This window comes from Anabrus simplex, chromosome 1 (assembly GCF_040414725.1).
Source record: "Anabrus simplex isolate iqAnaSimp1 chromosome 1, ASM4041472v1, whole genome shotgun sequence".
Lineage (NCBI taxonomy): Eukaryota > Metazoa > Arthropoda > Insecta > Orthoptera > Tettigoniidae > Anabrus > Anabrus simplex.
In genome coordinates, this window is record NC_090265.1 from 25,491,349 (window position 1) to 25,516,720 (window position 25,372).

The 25,372-nt window shown below is 41.2% G+C and overlaps 1 protein-coding gene and 1 pseudogene across 4 annotated transcripts in view; both read left to right on the top strand.

The window, feature by feature from the left end:
- Window positions 1–25,372, top strand: part of Nost (Nostrin) — a 486,512-nt gene that overhangs the window by 170,824 nt on the left and 290,316 nt on the right. The window lies entirely within an intron of this gene.
- On the top strand, window positions 459–2,254 carry LOC136857236 (26S proteasome non-ATPase regulatory subunit 10 pseudogene; annotated as a pseudogene).

A 25,372-nucleotide genomic window follows, 5' to 3' on the forward strand; every position in this document is an offset into this window, starting at 1 on the left:
GTGCTCGCATCCTTTAATATTCGCTACAATACAGCAGAATTGCTTCGGCTAACAGTGACCACGGCTTTTCAGCTCTGTGTTCGGGAGACGGTGGACTGGCTCCACCTCGGCTGTCTTGAGAATGGTTTTCCATTTTCCTCACTAAGACGAATATCGGGACAGTTCTTTTTGTAAGCCACGTTGGCTCTCCTGTCACCTTCACCGCAACACCTAACAGTAGACGTCACCTTCTAGGAGGTTCGCCTTACTCCACCAGGGTACGGAATAAAAACATTTTAGTAGTAGTAATAGTAATTTTAGTTTGGCTGTGCGCTCACAGATTAGTCTCGGTTATAGGGGCTCTACCGCATTATGAGTGGAGAAGGAACTGTACAAAGAACTTATATTGAAATGATTTAAGTAAGGTATGTTAGTTTGTACTGATTTTCGTTATACTTTGTTGATAAAATACTGACTCTATTGGACGAATGTTGATACATTGGGCTGCTCTTGGCGGACATAGAGATATAGTGAAATATTTACTTGATCGTTCCGGATCTTCAGATCCTAGAAATGACACTGACATGACTCCTCTAATTTTGGCATCTGCTCGAAGGGAGAAGGTAGTGAATTTACTCATAGGGCGTTGTGCTAATGTGAATGCAAAGAATGAGGGAGGACATTCAGCTCTGCAATATGCTGCTTCTAAAGGATGGAAAAGTAGCTGATAAAATAGGAGCTACAATATTTCACCGAGCTGCTTCCAAAGGCAATACAGAAATGGTCAAACATCTTCTGAATTATGGCAGCCAATTAAATATTAATGCTATTGACAATTATGGAAATACAGCCTTGTATTTAGCATGTGAAGAAAACAGAGAGGAGGAGGCCCTGTCGTCTCAAAACTCACGAGTCTCAAAACTCACGAATTCCAGGAAGAGGATTAGTGAGAACAAGTTTCTCTACCTGCGCCAGTCTCAAAACTCACGAGCAGGGCCAGTTCTTCTTAGAATGGATAAATGTCCACCCTATTAGTGATGGGTTAATCGAATACTTTTAATAATCAAATAACTTCCATCCGATTATTTAGATAATCGAATAAATAATCAAATAAAATAATCGAATGAGTTTCAAATAACATTTAGTTATATCGCGCGGAGTAATAGGATGCGACACGGAAATTTTTTTTCGGTTTAAATGTGTCTGGTAGATAACCGACTGAAGTAAACGAATAGATGAACGCTTACGAAAATTATAAATACGCCTTCTTCCAAATGAATCTCCAAATGTTGAAACTAAATGAGTGAATTAACTGGCTTGGCATCTAATATCTCTAAATAAAATTCCTTATTCAAGTACTGTAAATGCCGCCTTCTGGCCGCATTATGGAGCTAAGCCCCAGAACTAACAACAGACAGTTAACTAGCAGCGGGAAATATACCTAATTTAATTTTATGTCGTCCAGCTGCATGCATAAATGGTTAGCATGCTGGCCTTTGGTCCAAGGGGTCCAGGGGGTCTCGAGTTCGGTTTCCGGTCGGCTGGGAGATTTTAACTTTCATTAGTTAATTTCTATGGCTCGGGGACTGAGTGTTCGTGCCATCTTCAGCATTAGATTTCATCTTTGGTAGGGCTTCATCCTCATAGACGTGCAGGTCACCTATACGGCGTCAACTCTAAAGACCTGCACCAGACCCCCCCCCCCCCCGGAGGCCACATGCCAGTATTATAAATTTCTGTGAAAGGTAAGAAATGCATTATATTAACTTTAAGACATCAGCAAAATATTTTTAAAATAATGATAATAATACACCTCGGTCTCTTTCATGCACTAACCATTATTTTTCCACCGTGGGTTGGGGTGGCAGAATAACATTCACAGTATCCCCTGCCTGTCGTAAGAAGCGACTAAAAAGGGGCCCCAGGGGCTCTTAAATTATTTAATAAAAGACTAGATAAACAACTGACAGGCAATCTGCTACCTAAGTGACTGCCCTAAGTCGGTGGAAAAACATGGGTTGAAGGGAAGCGTGAGTCACCGCGCACCTCATCCCTCCAAGCACCTGCTGTCAGAATTCGTGAATTTTGAGACTCATTAGAATGTTTACTTTAGCTACCAGTTTTTAGTCGTGAGTTTTGATACTATTTGTTACTAATTATAACCCGTGAGTTTTGAGACGTAACCGAGGAGGCCACATTACTGGTTTCCCACGGCGCACGACTGGATATAAAAAATAAAGAAGGAAAGACTCCGCTTGACCTAGCATCATCGTAATTACGCAGACAGTTGATGTCCTTGCATGAACTTTGAAATCCATCCATTTATGAAGTCCTCAAACTCACTAGAGATTACTTTGTAAGATTTTTGTATGTGTGTGTGTGTATTTCTTATTCAGAACTAAAATGTAAAATATGCTTTCAGTGTAAATAATTGTTTAATTATTTGAGAAGTGAACAAAAATGTTGTGAACCTCCTGAAAATTTTGTCACGAGCTGCCACTGGATTAGAACATGTTCTAATTCACTTTCAAGACTTTTGAAGACTTCTCAAGTATTGCAAGCGATTTGATCAATAAACTTGTGAAGTACTGAAAATTATTCTGAAGTCTTGAATTTGACAAACATTTGCACGTTGTTGATCCAAGATATATTGGACTTTCTCTCTCTGAGTTCCTTGCAAGGAGTCCAGATCATGCCCGCGTGTGTGTGTGTGTGTGTGTGTGTGTGTGTGTGTGTGTGTGTGTGTGTGTGTGTGTGTGTGTGTGTGTGTGTGTGTGTGTGTGTGTGTGTGTGTGTGTGTGTGTGTGTGTGTGTGTGTGTGTGTGTGTGTGTGTGTGTGTGTGTGTGTGTGTGTGTGTGTGTGTGTGTGTGTGTGTGTGTGTGTGTGTGTGTGTGTGTGTGTGTGTGTGTGTGTGTGTGTGTGTGTGTGTGTGACAAATCTCGCGTTAGTGTAAAGTTCGCTTGTTTGCACCTTGACTTCCAATTTAGACGATCGTCAGCGTCTTGAATGGCAACTCGCACAGTGGCCGTGTCGAGGCGTAATGTGTGATGCACTGATCATGGCAACCCTTGTCCCGTTTCTCTACGGGGTCGGGTATGAAGTCAGATGAAGTCATTAATGAGATGAAATGAATGACGTGATATATGATAACAGGAAGGGAGAGCGTGAAACCCGGTGCCGGCACATAGCCTGCTCCTGTCGAATAGCACCAAGGGCTCTGGTCAAGGCTTAACGTCTCCATCCGAAGGACGAATCACCATCAACAGCTCCATATGAGCACTGTGGAATTTAATCCGTCTTTTCTGGCACGCAATCTAGCGATTATAAATTGTATACCACCACCTCCCCTACCCTGCCGTCCAATATTCTGTAGGTGTACATTTTTTCGAACCGGCTAACCACTCTGTCAGACCATATAGACTTCACGACCACTAGGCGGGCTTGCCAAAGTCCATATCCTAAAACTTTCCCCTGCAAACCTGGCTGCGAGTACTCAGTTTGGTGTAGACCAGATAGTGGTCGGTATCGGCGAATGTCCTCCGAATATTCGATCATTTACTCGGTCAGTTAGTTGGCAGCGGTAAATAGCTTTATGCCTGAAGATAGAAAGAGAGAAGTCCAATAAGCTTTATCTGTATTCATTGTTCCCTTCCATTTCTTTCCCCTCTGATTAGTGTTCATAGAGACTAGTTGCCCAGGTGCACTTCCTCTTAAAATATTAACCACCACTACTCATGGTTGTGACAACACTTGAGTTTTCGTATCAACATTCGGGTGAACTTCTAAAATAGAAGTGATCACTTCGAACCCCCTTCCCCTCCATCTTTTCATTTGGCTATGAAGTTACCGTACACGTTTCGATGGAGCAAATTCGGTTAATTGGTTTAGTTGATTTCTCCCGCTCGCATCGCATTAAATATCTAGTTTCTCTCTCTTGCGTTTTCAATGTCTCAAGTTTCAGGTTTAATCGTTGGTTATTAATGGTAGGAATGATTTCTACATTCAAGTGGCAGTGCCAGTGGAGAGATTTGGAGAGCGAAAGAAGCGAAAGTTTCTTAGCACTTAGTGTTGTCGGAAAGTTCTTCTCGTGACCTGCCTGCTCTAAAAGTTTTCAAACACTCCGTGAGAAAATTATAAATTCTATGAAATGAATGATTTAGCCCGCCTGGTGTTGAAGTCTATGGTCTGACACCATGGTTAGCCGGTTCGAGTCCCGTTGGTCGAAAAAATGTTCACCATCAGAATGTTGGCCGGCAGGATAGGTGAGGTGGTGGTATACAATTTCTAACCACTAAAGGGCATGCTAAAACCTGTATTAAATTCCAAACCTCTCCGCAGTGCTCATATGGAGCTGTTGATGGTGATTCGTCCGTCGGATGGAGACGCAAAGCTTTGAGCAGTTCAACTTGGTGCTATTCAACGAGAGTAGGCTGCGTGCCGGCACCGGATTTCACCCTCTCCCTACCTCATCATCACCGCACATCCAGAGGCGCGGGTCGCTTACGGGAGTCAAATAGAAATGACCCGCACCAGACGAGCCGAACATTTCCTCGGACACTCTCGGTACTAAAAGTCATACGACAATAATAAAACAATGAGTGATTTGTGTTCCCGAATTTAGCCTTGGTAATATAATGCTTGGTCCGCCTCTGTAGTGTAGTGGTTAGTGTAATTAGCTGCCACCCCCAAAGGCCCGGTTGTGCCACGAAATTTGGAAAGAGGAACGAGGGCTGGAACGGGGTCCACTCAGCCTTCGGAGGTCAACTGAGAAAAGTGGGATTCGATTCCCGCATCAGCCATCCTCGAAGTGGTTTTCCGTGGTTTCCCACTTCTTCTCCAGGAAAATGCCGGGATTAGAGATGGTCAATAAATCACAGCCTGCTCCTTTGTCACCGATATATCAGATACGCTGTCACGGAAGTCTCTGTGGTAAAATATCGTTTAAGTTGTGTACTTGCTACCTGGATCACGTTCACGGGGCTATCTTATTTTCTATAGCCCAAGGTTCTTCATTTACCAGTTACGACGATATTGAAGGTGTTAAATCATACATCTCATTATGAGCACAGTAGAGAGAATACCTATCTAGCAACTGTGTATATCACCAGCTAGCTTAGCGCGAATCGAACAGATTAGTCCTCACCTAATAAATGAACCACGTTTGCATACATCATATTTTTCGAGAAGTACTTGTCCCATTTTTCAAAATAATCACGTTGCTAAATTTGTAATGTTTGTAATTCTAAGGCTATGTGTACAAAATAGTGTGGTAGGTACCGTTAAAAAAAAAGCGAAGGTAGTACCATGATCTAAGAAAATATTAATATTAACACCATGAAGCAGTACCGTACGGTACTGTAAGTCCTGTACCTCCGTAGCGTAACGGTTAGTGTCATTAGCTGCTGTCCTCGGGGACCCGGGTTCGATTCCAGGTACTGCCAGAAATTTAAGAGTGGCAGGAGGGCTGGTAAGTGGTTGAAATGGTACATGCAGCTCACCTCCAACGGGGGTGTGTCTGAAAAGAGCTGCACCACCTCAGGATGAGGACACGAGTTTACCTTTAGTCCGATTAATTAGCCCTTCGGTACCATTAATGAAAATGAAAACAAAATGTCAATATCTTTAACCGTTCACAAGTTATTTGAGGTGGAAAATTTTTCTGAATAACCCTGTATATGGGAGGAATCTTTGTATTAAGTTGTATAATTTTTAGTCAGTTCATTTTTAAACTTACATTAAGTACTGTAAATAATTGGTATCCCGGAGACACGATACGGGTAAGCACATTCAGTTTGTTAACATGATGTGCAATAAATTAACAAACTTTTCCCTATGCATTATTAAAACTTCGTACTTATAATATCCCGAATCTTCCGAAAAATACTACCCGACATTGTCACCATATGAACTAGAAGTATTTCTTACTGGCCGCCCGCGACCGAAGAGGGACCGTGACGATAATCATAATCATTAGCTCGTGCTTCCTGGGACTGAATCACAGATAAAATTCAGATATTTTTGTGTCCAGATACGCCGGTCACAGATATTCTGAAGTATCGGTGAAGGTCATCTTTAGCCGGGATGGTACCTAACTTAAAGTCACAGCCGCTTCCTTCCCTCTTCCTTGCCAATCCATTCCAATCTTCCCTTCCCCCACAAGGCCTCTGTTCAGCATAGCAGGTGAGACAGCCTGGGCGAGGTGCTTGTCCTCTTCCCCGGTTGTATCCCCCGACCAAAGTCTCACACTCCAGGACACTGCCCTTGAAGCGGTAGTGGTGGGATCCCTCGCTGAGTCAGAGGGAGAAACCAACCCTGGAGGGTGAACGGATTAAGAAAAAATAATGTTTAATGATTGGATTTAATGTACTTAATTTCACGAGTTTCTAGTTACCATATAAAATCCACTATAATTCCCACTAGCCACTAAACTAAAACAAATACTCAGCAACGACATAAAAACACTCTAGGTTTGGTTGGAAAACCACTGAATGGGTAACACTTCAAGCCCGTTGCTTCTCATATCCGAGTGTTCCTCTAAAAGAACCATGGTCCCGCCCTGGCCGCTCCTCTCACATATCGCGCCTCATTGAATGCTATGATTGGCATTCTTTCAACTACAGTACCATCATCCGGAAGAGTCCCTGTTCTGTTCTCGAAGAGGTTCTTTAACTAGCTTGGGCTGCTCGCATGTAACCGAGAGTGGAACCTACACCGCGTTACGAGCTGATTGTTATTGTTAGGAACAAAAATGTTCAGTTTCTTACCGAGGTCTGTTTAATACAACATTTCTCTAGTAAATACTAGAAAATCTTCGTTATTTACGAGAGTAATTTGTGTGTGTACCGTGCTTCATTAAACTACTATAGTAAACCTGGTTTACTGCAGTGAATACTGCGATTCTGCTCGAGTAGTTAACTATAAATTTTTCAGTTTAACTTTAGTTAGATACCACGTTTTTTTTTACTCAACTCCTAACATGAGTAGAACTGCTTACTGTTGAATAAGAACTGATGAATCCAGAGAGTTGGTCGTGCGGTTAGGGGTGCGTAGTTGTTATCTTGCATTCGGAACATGGTGGATTCGAATTCCACCTTCGGCAGCCGTGGAGATGGTTTTCCAGGGTTTGCTAATTTCACATCTGGAAGTTCTGGGGCTGTACTTTAATTAAGAGCACGGCCGTTTTCTTACCCACTCCTAGCTCCTTCCTGCCCGATCATTGCCATAAGGTCCAGCTCCATGGTTAAATGGTTATCGTGCTGGCCTTTGGTCACAGGAGTCCCGGGTTCGATTCCCGGCAGGGTCGGGAATTTTAACCATCATTGGTTAATTTCGCTGGCACGGGGACTGGGTGTATGTGTCGTCTTCATCATCATTTCATCCTCATCACAACGCGCAGGTCGCCTACGGGAGTTAAATCAAAAGACTTGCACATGGCGAGCCGGACATGCCCTCGGACACTAAAAGCTATTCGCCATTTCATTTCATTGCCATAAAACCTGTGTCGGTGCGACGTAAGCAAATTGTAAAACAAAAATTAAAACTATAAATGTCTTTATTGGCGCAGGTAAGCCCTTTCCCATCCTTGTGTGTGTGAGTGCGACGTTAAACCACCAGAAAAAATAAATAAAATTGGTAAGTATTTGAGCGAAACCTTCTGAGAATAATGTCTAATGAACTCAGTGACTGTGCAGGTGCAGTTGTACAGTGTGCAAGACGAAGAATGTTCACTGGCTGTGATAGTTCATAGATAAGGTGCATACTAGGAGAAAGTTAATGAGTCTAAAATACCTAAATAGACTTCTCAAAAGGTAAACCAGATAACCGAGAATTACTTCATCAAATAAGCCTGTATGCACCATTTGGAAGTAAGAGAAATAATTTAACATTCTTTATTAAAAGGTCGAACACAAATCATCATATGAACTCACCTTTAAACAGCATATGCTGATGCAAGTGTAATGGACTGGTGTAACTTGGAAACAATTCTCTAACGCATGGCTAACTAATGCAAAAATCGAGAGACAGGTATTTTCCCAAAGGATCTGAAGACTGCCATAGTGAGACCTATTTACAAGCAAGGTTCACATTTACAGTATGAAAACTATAGACAGATATCTATTCTTCAAACTATAGGTAAAGTAGTTGAAAGATACATTGCTGATCACCTAATTTCATATTTAGAAAAATTTAAAATAATAGATGAACATCAATTTGCTTATCAAAAACACAAGGGTACAAGTAATCTTCTTGAGGAATTCTCCAATTTGATCAATGGGAAGCTAAATCAAGGTATGCACGTTTTAGCTATGTTTATTGATTTCTCAAAGGCATTTGATTCAATTTCCCATGAAAAAATTATTGCAGCCTTAAGCAAAATTGGGGTAAGAGGAACACCACTAAAAGTTTTTGAAAGTTATCTGACTGACCGAACGTATAGGGTAAAAATTGATAATATATATGGAGAAATAACTACTATTAAAAGAGGTGTTCCACAAGGAAGTATCTTAGGACCCATTTTGTACATTATTTTTGTCAATGATATAAGCTCATGTTTTAAAAACTGTAAATATTTCATGTATGCAGATGATAAACTAATTGTATCAGTACATAAAAACCCAAAAGTGGCAGAGAAGCATTTACAAATGGAGTACAACTACTTTCAAGAATGGTGCCATGATAAGGGTCTAATAATTAACACTTCAAAAACAAAAGTCTTGTACATTACTACACCAAAAATGCAAAGAGAAAACATTAAAATAACAGGCCATTCAGTTCAGTGCATTCATGATGGTGAACAAAAATCATGCAATTGTGACTATGTAATAGAGGAAGTTGATAACATGAAATATTTAGGTATAATAATAGATAGATATTTTTCATGGAAGCAACATATTAATAAGTTGTGTGAAAGACTGAGGCTAAGCTTGTTCAAAATGCAAATGGTTAAGTATATAATACCTCATGATAGCTTAAAAATGGTTTATCATTCACTTGTTGAGTCACTTATATCATATGGTGTAAGTGTATGGGGATCAGCTTCTGTTACAGACATAAACATGGTACAAATGTTACAAAATCGTATTGTCAAAGCATTCTTTTGGTATGAAAACACAGGAATATTTAGCTTAAGTGAGGATATATTAACAGGGATGTACCAGAAGGAAAGGTTCTTGAGAGTTAAACAACTTTATATATACAACATACTTAAAGAAAATTACTGGAAGCCTCAATATAGAATTGTAAATGAACATACACATGGAACAAGACTGAGGCATATAAGTTCTTTTCAGGTCATGAGGTACTACAACAAATATGGATCCAGAACACTGCAAGTTGTAGTTCCTAAATTTTTGAACAAGTTGCCCTCAGAATTGACACACTTGAAAACCAAATATCAACTAAAAAAACATGTGAAACTATGGATCATAGATAATAATATTACAGTTTAAATATTTGGTTATGAATGGAAAATGTACCAAAGACTTATCTATTTTGAGTGATACTTTCAGGGATTAAGAAAAACTCACACCACAGGACAAAATTACAATACTAATGTAAATATACATACTTTATTAATGTTGTAAACAGTAAGGATTGCAACAATGTATACAAATGTGAAACAACTACACCGGCAGATAAGCACATCAAGTGCTTTGCAGGTGTAAATAATTGCAAAGATAATGTATAATATCCTACTGCATATTTGCAAATGTATTTTAGATAAGTTATAAATAAAAAATAAAAAAATTATTATTATTATTATTATTATTATTATTATTATTATTATTATTATTATTATTATTATTATTATTATTACTTGTGAGGTCTGGCTATGAAGTTGTTTACATCTATTTATTAGTATTACTATTATTATTTACGTAGTTGTGTACGAACTTTATTTGGTATAATTATGATCGTATTATTTGTGAGGTTATGTCATGAAATATCTGCTGTATATATATTAATATGAGTTATTTAATGTAAGAACATGTAATTAATAGTACATATACTGTTTGCTATTTGCTTTACGTCGCATCGACAGAAATAGGTCTTATGGGGACGATGGGACAGGAAGGGCCTAGGAATGTGAAGGAAGCGACCGTGGCCTTAATTAAGGTACAGCTCCAGCATTTGCCTGGCGTGAAAATGGGAAAACACGGAAAACCATTTTCAGGGCTGCTGACATTGGGATTCGAACCCACTATCTCCCGGATGCGAGCTTACAGCTGCGCGCTCCTAACCGCACGGCCAACTCGCCCGGTCAGATAGGTCTTTTGGCGACGATGGGATAGGGAAGGCGTAGGAGTGGGAAGGAAGCGGCCGTGGCCTTAATTAAGGTACAGCCCCAGCATTTGCCTGGTATGAAAAAGGGAAACCACGGAAAACCATTTTCAGGGCTTCTGACAGTGGGATTCGAACCCATTATCTCCCGTATGCAAGCTCACAGCTGCGCGCCCGTAACCGCACGGCCAACTCGCCGATAGTATATAATTTATTATTACCTGTATATATGATGTATAATCCAATGCAACATTGTGTGCAAGAACAATGCAATATGCGTCTAGAATTGTGTAGAATCGTTACATTGTAAATAGGTTATTGGGACTCGCGAAATTACGAGAATACATGTTGTGTCATATTCTTCTAGAAGTCTGGCCAGGCAACGTATATAAACAGGTAGTCTTGAGGATAGAGTTGAGTTGTTGTTTTTAATGAGAGTTGTGTGGAATTCGTGTTAGCCGAGTGTTCGAAGTCAAGTATGTGATTTGGTTATGTTGGTAGTTGGTTGTGACAAGCTACTGTAGCAGTCAAATGTTTGTCAAGATGGCGGTTCATTAATGTGTGTAAATAAAACAGTGTACACAATTGACAGCATTGTGTATGCGTCTTTGTGGCTTCATCAGTGTCAGTCGATTAATAAAATGTCAAACGTGGGCATATTTGACTAGGAGATTGTCTTCTTAAGGCCAGTCTGAAGAGCACTCGCACAGAGTGGCATAAAGTAAATAATAAATTGGAAATTTATCAAACATCTCCCTTCATAAATTATTGTAGCCTATACTTCGTAAATTTTCTTTAGATAGATTTGAAAATTCCTCCCTCTTTATGGGCGCATTTCCGTTAGGTACAGAATTTAACAAATCTAAATAAAGGAAATCTGCGTGCAGTGCATGATTTAAAGTGTTCATTTTGCTTTTAGTTTCAAATTAACAGTTTAACCCAGGTGAAAGGCTTTAACTTATAGGAATTTATTGCTGCCGAAAGACCAAACAAAATAGTTACATCTTCTATATTCAGTTAATGAGATCGTTCTTTTAGTGCACTTTGTTAGGTGGTATTTGTCACATTCCCGGTTGCACAGCTTACTTGGACAATTTTCGCTGCTGAGATTGAGGTACAATATGGTCGCACATATTTTTTGATGAAAACCGTGAATGGCGTATCTAGTCACGACGTGTCGTAGTTCCTGATTTTCTTTCATCCAGTTTTTCTCCATCATTGCGCTTGTAGCGTAGACGTTTAGGTCTATCTCTTTACTCTTAGCCTCTCTTCTATCCAGATGTTTTGTATATTGTTCTGTAGCTGGTAGTAACAATTTGTTGTTCGTCAGGTCATCTGCATAATATGTCTCCTTGGCTAGTATACAGGGTGAAGTGTAATTCGCGCACTCGGGCGTCGCAGCGCGACTCCTCACATGCCAGCAATAAAAAAATGTCTCTTACAAAATTTCATCTTGCGAGTATATCCGGCAGAAAAACGACGTCGAAGATTAGCAATCTGGCAACACTGTAACCATATGTAGGGTAACTACCTCTGTCAGCAGTAGTAAGTCGTATTGTACAGTTGGTGCAATGGATAGAGTTTTGGGTTAGCATGCGAAGGTCGAGTGGTCGATCCTGGGTTGAGGCGTATGTTTTTTATTTCGTAAATGTAGTCCAGGTGGCATCTTAATCGTCAGCAGCGATTGCAGCGGGTCCTCTAGAAACCATTTGCACTTACATACTACGATCCTAGAAATGGACGAGCAATCGTTTTCATTGGTCAGCTTTGAAAGGCGCCCTTTCCACGTCGTGGGCGTGAATTTATTCGCACCACTTCATATACTAGATGTGAAACCTGTTTTCTTTGTACCCTCCTCCAATGGTCCCATAGATGAGTCATCATCATCATCGTCATCATCTGTTTACCCTCCAGGGTCGGCTTTTCCCTCGGACACAGCGAGGGATCCCACCTCTACCGCCTCAAGGGCAGTGTCCTAGAGCTTCAGACTCTTGGTCGGGGATACAACTGGGGAGAATGACCAGTACCTTGCCCAGGCGGCCTCACCTGCTATGCTGAACAGGGGCCTTGTGGAGGGATGGGAAGATTGGAAGAGATAGGCAAGGAAGAGGGAAGGAAGCGGCCGTGGCCTTATGTTAGGTACCATCCCGGCATTAGCCTGGAAGAGAAGTGGGAAACCACGGAAAACCACTTCCAGGATGGCTGAGGTGGGAATCGAACCCACCTCTACTCAGTTGACCTCCCGAGGCTGAGTGGACCCCGTTCCAGCCCTCATACCACTTTTCAATCGAACCCGGGCCTCCGGGGGTGGCAGCTAATCACGCTAACCACTACACCACAGAGGCGGACCCCATAGATTAGTACCAACTATTATTCTTGCCTCGATTAGGTCCATTACATTTCGTTAGGGCCTTACGTTACCAGTAGGCCTAGCAACGTGCTCTGCGAATAATGTCCAAACTCGGTTACAATTTGTATGTGTTATCACCATGGTCCCAATAATTCTGCCTTTTAACATTGCGTGTTGCGTCTGGTAACCGCATGCTGTTTAGTACGTATCTCAATGTATTATTATTATTATTATTATTATTATTATTATTATTATTATTATTATTATTATTATTATTATTATTATTATTATTATTATTATGCTGTAAATGTAGGATACATGTGACCTCAGAAACGATGTCTTACTGTATTACAGTAGGTAAAGTCAGATGGAAATTATCAAATAAAAAATGCGCCTCAACCCAGGATCGAACCATCGACCTCCTGCATGCCAACCAAAAACTCTACCCACTGCACCAACTGTACAGCACGTCGACGATGTGCTGACAGTGGTAGTTACCCTACATATGGTTACAGTGTTGCCAGATTGCTACTCTTTAACGTCCGTTTTCTACCGGATATACTCCCAAGACGAAATTTTGTAAGATACATTTTTTTATTGCTGGCATGTGAGGAGTCGCGCTGCGACGCCCGAGTGCGCGAATTACGCTTCACCCTGTATAAATAATTCTTATAGTTGCTGATTTCCCCACTGTCAGGGCATTTTTGATAAAGCGGGCTTTGACCCTTTCTATTTTTTTCAAAGTCTGTGAGGTTTAGACGATTCCACATCAGTTCTAATCCATAAACTGGTATTGGAGATACAAGCGTTAACTTAACTCCAACCTTAACCTAGAGTTAAAAGTAACCTTCCTTGATGAAACAGAATTATCAAATTAAGGGCCTGTACTACGACTGTCAGGTAAACAGCCAGATACGTAGGCTGCAGTTTTGCAAACTAGAAGTTAAATATTTTCTTGTGTACTACCAACGGATTTTAACGGCGGTATTGTAATGCGGAAGATGTAGTAACATTTTGATTGGGTTGGTAATAAGGTCACTGAAAATATAGTGAAATTTAGCGTGGTGGTGTACGTGTTCCCTGGTGTTTTCGTTTGTTTAGCTCTATTACTTTTGAAATTGTGTTACTAGAATCCAATATTAGACTCTTATTAAACTATAATGTGGAAGTTCAGGTCAAAAACAGAATTAGGACTGAAATATACACATACGAAGAAATGATGTGTATAACGAAACTGAAACTGTTATAGAAAATAAAAACACTGAAAATGTAACCTGGATGCAAAAGTTAAGATTCAGGTTTTTTTTTTTTTTAGTACTATTTACGAGGATGCGCGTTACGGCATAAGTAAAGTTTATATTCATAATTAATGCCACTGATGCAGCGTAGGATCATTAATTTTATTATTAATTCAATTTATTGTTTGCTCATTGAATAAGTAGTTAGGCTACTATCCTCACATTGTATTGAAAAGAAAGAAACTAACTGGCAAGCATTTATCTCACTTTAGCGTAAATACTTTTGAAGCAAGTTGTTATGAAGTAAAATAAATATAACCTCCTTAACATCCTCATTCGACGGACGAATCGCTATGAACAACGTCGTGTACCTTTACTCCATATGTGCGTCGCGGATAGATTTGGAATAGAACCCACGCTTTTTAATGATTAGGAAATGTGTACTATCACCCCTAGTACCCTACCGACTATCATTTAGAAGGTAAAAAGTGTTAAGACTATTGGGATTCGAACCCACGAAAAACTGCATAGTAACAAAAGATGTTGCCCTAACGACCACAGCTACCCATAAAGCTTCTTGCTGGCTGCTTGTGTGCTACTGGTAAGCAACAACTTGCTAGCTTGGGAAATCTTTAAGAATTCTGTGATAGCTGGACAGGAAGCATGACATACTTTATAAATATATACATAGATTGCATTGTAACAACTTAATTTTGCACAGCATCATGCAGATGTAGATTCATCTTGATGTGTAGCCATCTTGATTCTGTACAGTAGCGTCCCCACTAGGAGCGAAGTCCCAGATGAAAGCGTTAATTAAATAGCCTCTCCAACTTCGGCATAGCTATACTCGAGAATATTTTCCCAGATTGCACATAAACGAAAGTCGTAGTACGCGTTTTCAACTGAACTTCCAGATAAATGTCTAAACTGACAAATAAATTTATACCACACTTTTATCTGGCTGTCGTAGTACAGGCCCTAAGAGTTAAGATTGTGTAACACGAGGTTAAGGTAAAACTCACGTTGTTGTAACCGGGCCATATCAGCCGTCACCACAAATACTTCATAATCACATTGAGTTCATTGAACTACTGTATAGGACCTCTTGGAACACAAAAAGAAAATGAAAATAATTGATGTAAAGCTTACTTCTTCGTGATACGGAAAGAAAGCTTTTGAAGTGTAGAGGTACTTTTTAAGTATAAAAAGCCTCGGAAACTGTTAACAAGGGTATGTTTAGGGTTGGGGTCTCTCTGAAATTAGCGTGGACAAAACACCGACACAGTAATCAGGCAACCAGTGCACGTCATACGGATGACAGAACGACGCCATGTTGGTGGACGGAAAGACATGTTGATGTGGACGTAGTAGAGCTATAAAGAGGGGCTGAGAACAAAGCAGCAGCGAATCATTTTAAGGGGAAAACATTATGTCTCTGAACATTGCGGAAGAAGGAAAACAATTTATTTCGATTAATCGGAACTCTTTGTCTCGCCTATGAGTGGAGTGCCGTGCGGTTAGAGGCGCGCAGCTGTGAGCTTGTATTCGGGAGATAGTGGGTTCGAACCCCACTGTCGGCAGCCCTGAAGATGGTTTTCGGTGGTTTCACATTTTCACGCCAGGCAAATGCTGGGGCTGTGCCTTAGTTAAGGCCACGGCTGCTTCCTTCCCACTCCTAGCCCTTTCCTATCCCATCGTCGCCATAAGACCTAACTTTGTCGGTGCAACGTAAAGCAAATCGTAAAAAAATATTAATAATAATGCGTTCATTATCTGTGCCCTCTGCATGTTGTAAGAGGTTGGTAAGAGTGGTTGGTGGTGGTGGTGGTGGTGGTGGTGATTGTTTCAAGAGGAAGTGCAACTAGGCAACTATCCTCTATTAGCATTAATCAGAATGAAAAATGGAAGGGGCCCGACACTTCGAAAAATCAAGGTATCGACCAAACAAAGACAAAGGCCACGAAGGGCGTGAAAATGAGACTCTCTAGGCCTCGTGACCTAATATCGTCGGGGGTCGGAAAAGAACAAGGGTTGACCAAGGGAAGTCCTGTAGGATAGATGAAATTGAGGAGCCTGGCACAAGTAAGTGGAAGCAATGCCAGGACCCGGCTAAGGACCCCGAGGTCGCCAACCCACGCTCCCACGCCCCTGGGGCCTCTTTTAGTAGCCTCTTATGACAGGCAGGAGATACCGTGAGTGTTATTCTACCGCCCCCACGCACAGGGGGGAACAACCAAATAATCTGTACGCACTGTGTCATCTTCTAGGCCCCAATTCATATCCGTGGTTCTACGCTTTTCCCCGTAGCGGAGAAATTTACATATATTTTGTTATTTTTTATTTGGAAACCTGTTTCTGTGTTGTACTTTTCACAGCGCGGTTGTTCCCGGTAGACACCATTCAACTAGAACAGTGGACTATCAAGATTCGTGTTCTATACAGAATAAAATTCTTCAGTTTCCGTATTGACTGTGGCCGAAGTGATTGTAACCTTCGCTTGTCCTTGCTGCTGCAGTACTCGGTGGGTTTCGAATACCGGTTTTTGATGTGACACCGATATATCAGCGAAGCCTGTTACGCCATAATTAGCAGGTAATAAGTAGCTCGTGCGGTAAGGAAAGTAGCGACGGCCTACATCTCAAACAGCCTGCAACTTCATCTTCTCAGACGTTACTCCAGTTCTCCCCAGGCCTAGAGCTGCTACTCTTTATTGTAATCTTGAAACATTTCTTGCGGACAAAGTAGAGGTCCCCGCACTACGGAAACCGTAAAATTAAGCAGTTTCCTCAATTGTGCTGAAAGTTTGAAGGACCCGGAAAAGTTTCAAATTGTCAGTCGTGGACCGCTCTACCAAACTCACTTCCGGCCTAAATGCAGTTCCGGAGAAACGGCCCAAAATAGTTTGTTTCTTTACTGTTTTCTTCTTCTGCTTAATCTGTTTACCCTCCAGGGTTGGATTCCACCCCTACCGCCTCAAGGGCAGCGCCCTGGAGCGTGACCAGTACCTCGCCCAGGCGGCCTCACCTGCTCTGCTCAACAGGGGCTTGTGGGGGGGGGGGCTGGGAAGATTGGAAGAGATAGACAAGGAAGAGGGAAGGAAGCGGCCGTGGTCTTAATTTAGGTACCATCCCGGCATTTACTTGGAGGAGAAGTGGGAAAGCACGTAAAACCACTTCGAGGATGGCTCACGTGGGAATCGAACCTACCTCTACTCATTTGACCTCCCGAGGATTAGTGGACCCCGTTCCAGCCCTCGTACCATTTTTTCAAATTTCGTGGCAGAGCCGGAAATCGAACTCGGGCCTCCGCGGGTGGCAGCTAATCACACTAACCACTACACCACAGATGCGGACACGTGTTTTCTTTTTGATTCAAATCCTAGCCAAATTTACTTATTTACACAATTATTTCTGTAATGTGTTCATTGGGTGATTACCCTCAGGCGTGTTCTGATTTTTGAAAAATATCCACTCCGAATGTAGTTATAAGGGCTTAAGTGAAACTCTGCATTGACTCACATTAGCGCTCACCGGGCGAGTTGGCCGTGCGATTAGGGGTGTGCAGCTGTGAGCTTGCATCCGGGAGATAGTGGGTTCGAACCCCACTGTCGGCAGCCCTGAAGATGGTTTTCCGTGGGTTCCCATTTTCACACCAGGCAAATGCTGGGGCTGTACCTTATTTCCTTCCCACTCCTAGCCCATCCCTATCCGATCGTCGCCGTAATATCTATTTGTGTTGGTGCAATCCCGCGGTGGCCATGATGGTTAAGACGTTGAAGTCTATACTGTCTGACGTCGTGGTTAGCCGGTTCGAGTCCCGTTGTTCGAAGAAAATGTCACCATCAGAATGATGGCCGGCAGGGTAGGGGGAGGTGGTGGTATACAATTTCTAATCACTAGATTGCGTACCAAAAGCCTGGATTGAATTGCAAACCTCTCCGCAGTGGTCATTTGGAGTGAGGGCAGTGACACTGTTGATGGTGATTCGTCTGTCGGATGGGGATGTAAAGCTTTGAGCAGATCCCTTGGTGCTATTCGTCAGGGCTTGGCCACGAGCCGACTGAGTGTTTTACCCTCTCCCTACATCATCATCATCATCATCACCCACATCCAGGCGTACCTGGCGAGTTGGCCTTGCGGTTAGGGGCGCGCAGCTGTGATCTTGCATTCGGGAGATAGTGGGTTCGAACCCCACTCTCGGCAGTCCGGAAGATGGATTTCCGTGGTTTCCCATTTTCACACGAGGGAAATGCTTGATTAAAGCCACGGCCGTTTCCATCCAACTCCTAGGCCTTTCCCATCCCATCATCGGCATAAGACCTGTGTTGGTGCGACATAAAGCAAATTGAACTTTTTAAAATCTTGCTTTACGTCCCACTGTTTACGTTAACGACTTTCAGAGATGCCAAGGAACCAGAATTTTGTCTCGAAGGAATTCTTGTATACCTGTCAGTAAAGTGGAGACGGGTAATGGATTCCCATTCGGCAGTTTCTGATCCCAATCGTCGCGAGGGTGGCACATTTGAGCACTTTCAAATACCACCCGACTGATCTGGGATCGATCCCGCCAACTTGGACACGGAAGGCCAGCGCTTCTACTGTTTGACCACTCGGCCCGGCTAGAGTTCTTTAGTTGAAATGTGATGCCTGCTGGCAGACGTGGCGAAGCTCCTTGTGAACGCGGGCTATCAGCCAGCTCGCCCACTGCCTGCTGTCTCGAGTTATTTTTGCTGGAGTGAGCCTGCCTCCAGCATAGCCCACGGCATGGGGCTGACCACACGTCGCCGTGGCAGTGCTTGCTATTTAGTTAAAGGTCTTCAGCGGCCTCTGCAGCATCGTGGATAGAATATTAATTTATTGATCATACTGAAACTCGTCAGCGTGGCCATCAAAAGTGTTTGGGGAACTTATGTTTATGAATTGCGGCTTTTAGACAAGGAGAGAATAGTTACACAAAAGAACGCTATGATGAACACGAAGGGGAACGACGGATGAGGTGGTGAATATTGCTTTAAGGGGAACTATAAAGATAGGGTGTAACAATCTGTCATCTTGGACCTGAGTAAACGTCTGCAGTACACAGATCTCTGCTTTCTTCACGGAATTGTTAATGGTACTCTTAAATGCAGATTTTTGTTGCATCATTTCCCGTTACATGTTCATCCACGTAGGATTCGAAGTAGACCACTATTCCATATTGCTCGTGCGCGCCAACACTGCAGCAACGCTTCATACTCTATAGCCTTCGCACGGCCCTGCACGAAATGGACATCTTCATTCCCCAGCATCTCTTCAAAACTAAACTGAAAAGTATGCTAAAGGAGTAAGCACTCGATTTTCTGTTAACCTGGCCAGAACATTACTAGTGACACGGACATTATTATATATTTGTTTTCCGCTTTTATTTATTTTATTTGTTATCTAATTTCAAAAGAATTCGCTAATATTAAGTCCCTTCTTTGTTAAATGTTATTGTTCTTCTTACTGTTAATGTATTATATTTTTATGCAGTCAGTGTAAAATGCAGTAGGCTTACTTGGTTCATGTGTCTGATGACTACTGAACACTCACACCCTATTTCCAGTCATTAGACCAGGTCAGGAGTGGAATTATTAATAATAATAATAATAATAATAATAATAATAATAATAATAATAATAATAATAATAATAATAATAATGTTATTGGCTTAACGTCCCACTAACTACTTTTACGGTTTTCGGAGACGCCAAGGTGCCAGAATTTAGTCCCGCAGGAGTTCTTTTACGTGCCAGTAAATCTACCGACATGAAGCTGACGTATTTGGGCACCTTCAAATACCACCGGACTGAGCCAGGATCGAACCTGCCAAGTTGGGGTCAGAAGGCCAGCGCCTCAACCGTCTGAGCCACTCGACCCGGCGATGAATGAATTAGTAAAGCCCCCATCCAGCGGCGGGGACAGGAATTGTGTCAGTTACCGAAGCCTGTCACACTCTTCTGAGAGCAATGATTATATGACTGCCAGATGAAATGAAACGATATCCATACCTGCCAACTTTCCCGATTTAGGCGGGAGACTCCCCAGTGTCGACAGTTTTTCCGGCCTCCTGATCATTCTATTATTTCTCCCGATTTTAGCTTATATTTTAGTGAACTTCAAACATTCCCGCCATTTCAGCTTTGTACGCCAGTGGTCGGAAGTCCTTCGCTCATTGGCCGCTTTCAAATCAAATATTGACGTTTAATACGAGAAATGCGCGCTAATGTGTGATGTTTATTAAAAACTGTATATCGGGACACGCATATCGATTGTAAATCTCTCGTTCTCGCGTGCTATGTTGTTCGTTCACATTAATCTAGTCGATCCTAGAGACTAGTCGCTAGGTTTGGAGTCTATTTTAGTAATTTAGTGACAGAATTTCAAAGATAGCGACTAGTGACTTTTCTAGAGAATTTAAGAGTCATTTTGAGACATTTCTAGCGAATTTTAATTTATTAATTGATAAAAATAGCATTGCGCTTCACATAATCGCGCGGGCGCGTGATGCAATATATTAACCTATGCATTCGCTAAGTAATGGCATCTGAGTGCATGACTGTTTTCGAAATCCTTATCAGAGACCGATCATCTCACTCATCCACCATAGTACTCTTGTATTTCGCGAGACATGTAGAATAAGCATGGAGTGAACGACGGAACCCAGCGGTGCGAGGTCGGCTTGCTGCCGTCTGAGCCATGGAGGCTGTAACTGAGTACTATTAAAATAAATAAATAAATAAATAAATAAATAAATAAATAAATAAATAAATAAATAAATAAATAAATAAATAAATAAATAAATAAATAAATAAATGAAAGGTAGGCCAAATCCTCTGGACATACTCCTCACACGTAGAAGAAGAAGATATATACACAGGTCCAGAAAGTCTTTATTTCCATGTTAGGACAACTCTACATAGAACATTAATCATGGGAAACACACAGGAACAGAACATAGCACATGAAAATCTTATATGAAATGATCAAAATGTCCTCCGTCAGCATTAAGTTTGTTCGCAGATCGAATTGATGATGGTTCGATTTGTCGTCCACATGTGCACGCGCGGTTGGCAACTAGTTTGAAACGTGACGAGCTATTTTTCACTACGAACGGATGTGGTTCGAGACGCCAGCTATTTTAAACCAACGTGTGAGGTTGAGAAATTAATTAGGATTTTATTCGTAACTTCAAGTTTAAAAATTAAAAATTGAAAACTGAAAGTCTGAAAAATACTTAGACATAAATACAGAATTGGGGTTATATATTTGGTAAATTTTACTTATTTTGTAGCTTACTTGAGCAACTAATTACGGCCGCGGAGTAATTGTCAGGTCAGTTATGAAACGAACATAGATGGCAGTGGGTACGCGCGTGCATATTCTGACTCGCTGACTGATCAGAGACTGTTGCAGCGGTTTGCTGATGGTTTCCAACAGTTGGAAAGCCTTGTACGAACAACACATTAGTAGTCAGCAACTCTGCTAGCCGAGAGCGTGTTGAACATGTCATGTACTATGGTGGTACCTGGTACTTGTGTTTCCCGTAATTAGGCCTAATCAAGACCCACTACAATACCTCAGACCTTAACCGACCTATCGAAACGGTCCACAATGGCGGCAGTTGGAGTACTAGTATGTGTTTGTTTTGATTTGTGTAAGCAGTGCTGTTACAAAACATTTACGGAAATTTGAATGTTATGAATCGCAAATTACATTTATTTATAGTCTTAAGAAGGCTGTAGAGCCTCTTTCAGTGACGTTAGGAGCTGTTTGTGCTTAAAGAACTTATTTATCGAACAAAGTCGGTGGTGGTTCTCGTGTACTTCTCTGAAAGTTTCCTGTGCAGCATGTTTATAGTTAAATGTGCTGAGTGCCTGGATGTAAGTCCAATTATAGGGGTAGTGCACAAGCTTCTGCATTCAGATTTCCAAAACACCCAGTATTAATGCAAAAATGGGGTAGGTGCATTTATAGGGAAAACTTTGAACCAAATACTAGGATAAAGAGTACTTCTTCTTCTTCTTCTTCTTCTTCTTCTTCGTGAAATGTTGTGCTGGGCTCCTTGTGAGTTTCGCCCATAAAGAGTACTGTGTGCATTAATCATTTTGATACCAAATTTATTGTTAGGGAAGATATTATACCCATAGAAGGTGGTGCTCCAATTCAAGTCCCACGCAAACTTCCGAAGTTAAAACTGAAGATGCCTATCGCAGTATTTTCCCCTATAGGCCTATGCCAACGTTCCTTACTACAAAAGAAAGGTAAATCAGTCAAGAAAGATCCGGAAAGTCGTGACCAAATGATTGAGAGACGAAAATAAATGGTGCAGGAATTATGTCATTAATAATTTTCAGCCTCTTACAACGGAGGTGCGTAAACAGCCTAACCCCATTTCTCATGAGTGAAAATGAAGATTACGTTCTATTTTTATAAATGACAAGAGGATGATGTGACTGGTGCTTTATGATATGTTCAAGTCTATCATACAAATATCACTGAACCTACTCAACAATTCAGGTGGATTTTAAGTTAGAGAGTAGAAATTTTGTTCGAGAAATTTATTTGTTTGCTTGTTTTACATAATGGTCTGTGGTTAATGGTGATGTTGCATGGTATTTCATGTACGTTTAATAATGTTATTTGTTGATATCTGTTTATCTCATTTGCTGGCCGGAGTTTCATGCGTAAAATATTTTATTGGTGTGTGTCTGTTTCAACCTGACGTTGGTAAAATAATTCTCCCTTCGTTATTTTTTCACTGGGATTACAATTAGACTACAACAGAATTACGCGACAACACTACTTTTGGTGTATAATTATTCATATTTTTTTAACCGTGAAAGTTGGCCGTGCGGTTAGAGGTGTGCGGATGCGAGATAGTGGGTTCGAATCCCACTGTCGGCAGCCCTGAAGATGGTTTTCCGTGGTTTCCCATTTTCACACCAGGCAAATGCTGGGGCTGTACCTTAATAAAGGCCACGGCCGCTTCCTTCCAACTCCTTGGCCTTTCTTACCCCATCGTCATCATAAGACCTATCTGTGTCGGTGCGACGTAAAGCGAGTAGCAAAAAAAAAAAAAATCATATTTTGAGTTAGTGAGTGCATTTCATGACGTTCGACTTGTGATGTTTCCTTTAGGTGAATCGGAATAAACATGCATAATTTTCCCTTCGACATCTTATGTCGCCCACCGATGTCCGCCATGTTTTTCCTGGTTTACGGTCTGATGTAATATTGTAGTTGGTCTTGACCTAATGCACTATGTAGAGTTTAGGAGTAGTGGAGACCTCGTGTATACTAATACAGTGGGACCTCGATATCTCGAATCACCTCGGGAGCTAACTTTTATTTCGAGTTATCGTAATTTCGAGATATAGAGAAAACCGCTTTTAAGCATAATTGAGTCATATATATCTACAGGCTTGTACTGTGTACATTATTTATAACAGTATTTAAAATATACAAACTCTTTTTTTTACATCACTTGAATTGTAGTCCTTACTTTTTAGAGGGCAGTATACAGAACATTCAGCAGTGAAACAAGAAACATACCTCCGTTAACACCTTTGGAAAAAAAAACCGTTAGTCTCTTCTGTTTGTTACCTTTCCTCCCTTCACGTTGACACTTCTTGTCAATACCGCGCAGCCGAAATTCGCAAATGGAGCTTGTCATCCGCGACTTCGGTGGGTTGCTTTCGTACGTGACCGGTATTTAATTCACACCCGAGAAACAGCGAGGCTCGCCCATTTTCCGATCACTATAATTTTTAGTTTTTTCGGTTCCCGTTGTATCAGCTCCCAGCATCACTGTAAACCTTTCTTTACTTGTTAAACTGTTCCTCACAAACCACAAGTGCCGTATTGCACAGTTAATGCTGCACAAAATTCAAGTTACAGAACACTTTTTGCTTCAAGGGAGGAAATGTTTACCTAACCGAATTTCGAGTAACAGAGAAATAAATACACGTGAAGAGCAGGACAAAGGGCCGGGAAATTTAACTTACTTCGAGATACCGAGGTTCGACTGTAATGCTAAAATAAGAATAAAGGATGTTTTCTGCCATTTAGACTAGATCAAAACTACACTAAAAATAATTGTTAGGATACGCCTCTCATTTTAAAAATGCGCTAGATAGCACAAAACAAAAAGCCGTAAATTGCGGTGAAAAACAGAAGTAGTTGACGATGCACGTGGCTTAACGCAGAGAGAATTAATATGAAATAAGATTATTATTATTATTAATAATAAGTGCCTGGATTCATTGTCTGTCGAATTGCTGACTAAGATGCGCGCCTACCCGGCGGCCCCGCGTTCGATTCCCGGCCGGGTCAGGGGGTTTTCATTGCAAATAACTAATATCCCTGGCCTGGAGACTGGGTGTTTGTATCAACACTTTCCTCTTCATATTCAGACAACACACCACACTACCAACCACCACAGAAGCACGCAATAGTGATCACTAGGGCTCGGATGTTTAAGACCTAAAAATAGCCAAGTAAGCAAGCAAATATGACCTCAAAAATGACCAAATATGACGTAAAGATTACAAAATATGACCCGAAAATTATTAATCTAAATATGGCCATTTTAAAATAAGTTATAAATCGAAACGGCAATTCCTTTGATACATATTTGTTAAATAAATTCTTTATTCTTACTTCCATATTAATATCGTGAATGTACGTGTTTAGCAGTTATTCACAGTCTATTGTCCTCGATTCACTTGTGAATACATACCTATACAGTACTAAGTTCGCTAAGATTATCCGATCACACAACATACCAAAACATGTTTGCACCATTCCTTTCTGGTTTGGAATACGAGAAAACTAGAAATCAATCTATTTAAAAAAATATATATATTTTGGAACGTTTAAGCCCAGATTACATTAATACTACTCAAATTCCTTAAAATTTAAATTGAGCACCACGAAACGAATTAAGTAGATATCTTTCGAAACATGATGGTAAATAGTGCGAACTCACATAACTTGTTCATTCTTCTCCGCGGCTGTATTGAAGTGTATGACAGATTCATTTTCAAAGCATCAGGCGCGAAAGACCTCCGATTATCACTTAACACAATCTTGTAAGAAGAGAAGCTCCTTTCGACGTCACAAGACGTTATTGGTGCATATTTACATAATATTAAATCACTGCTGTCGAGTATGCACTCATCTTGAAATGTACTGGTGTCTTCTCCTCGAGAACATCATTTATCTTGACACACAGGGAAAACCGCCAGTTCGATTTGAAGTTTCCGTTTTACACTAACGCCAACTATTCCATGTGATTGTTGTGCTGAAAATGAAATGGCGTATGGCTTTTAGTGCCGGGAGTGTCCGAGGACAAGTTCGGCTCGCCAGATGCAGGTCTTTTGATTTGACGCCCGTAGGCGACCTGCTCGTCGTGATGAAGATGAAATGATGATGAAGACGACACATACACCCGGAGCCGGACATTGTTGTGCTGAAAGTTCAACACTTGCATGAATTTCTA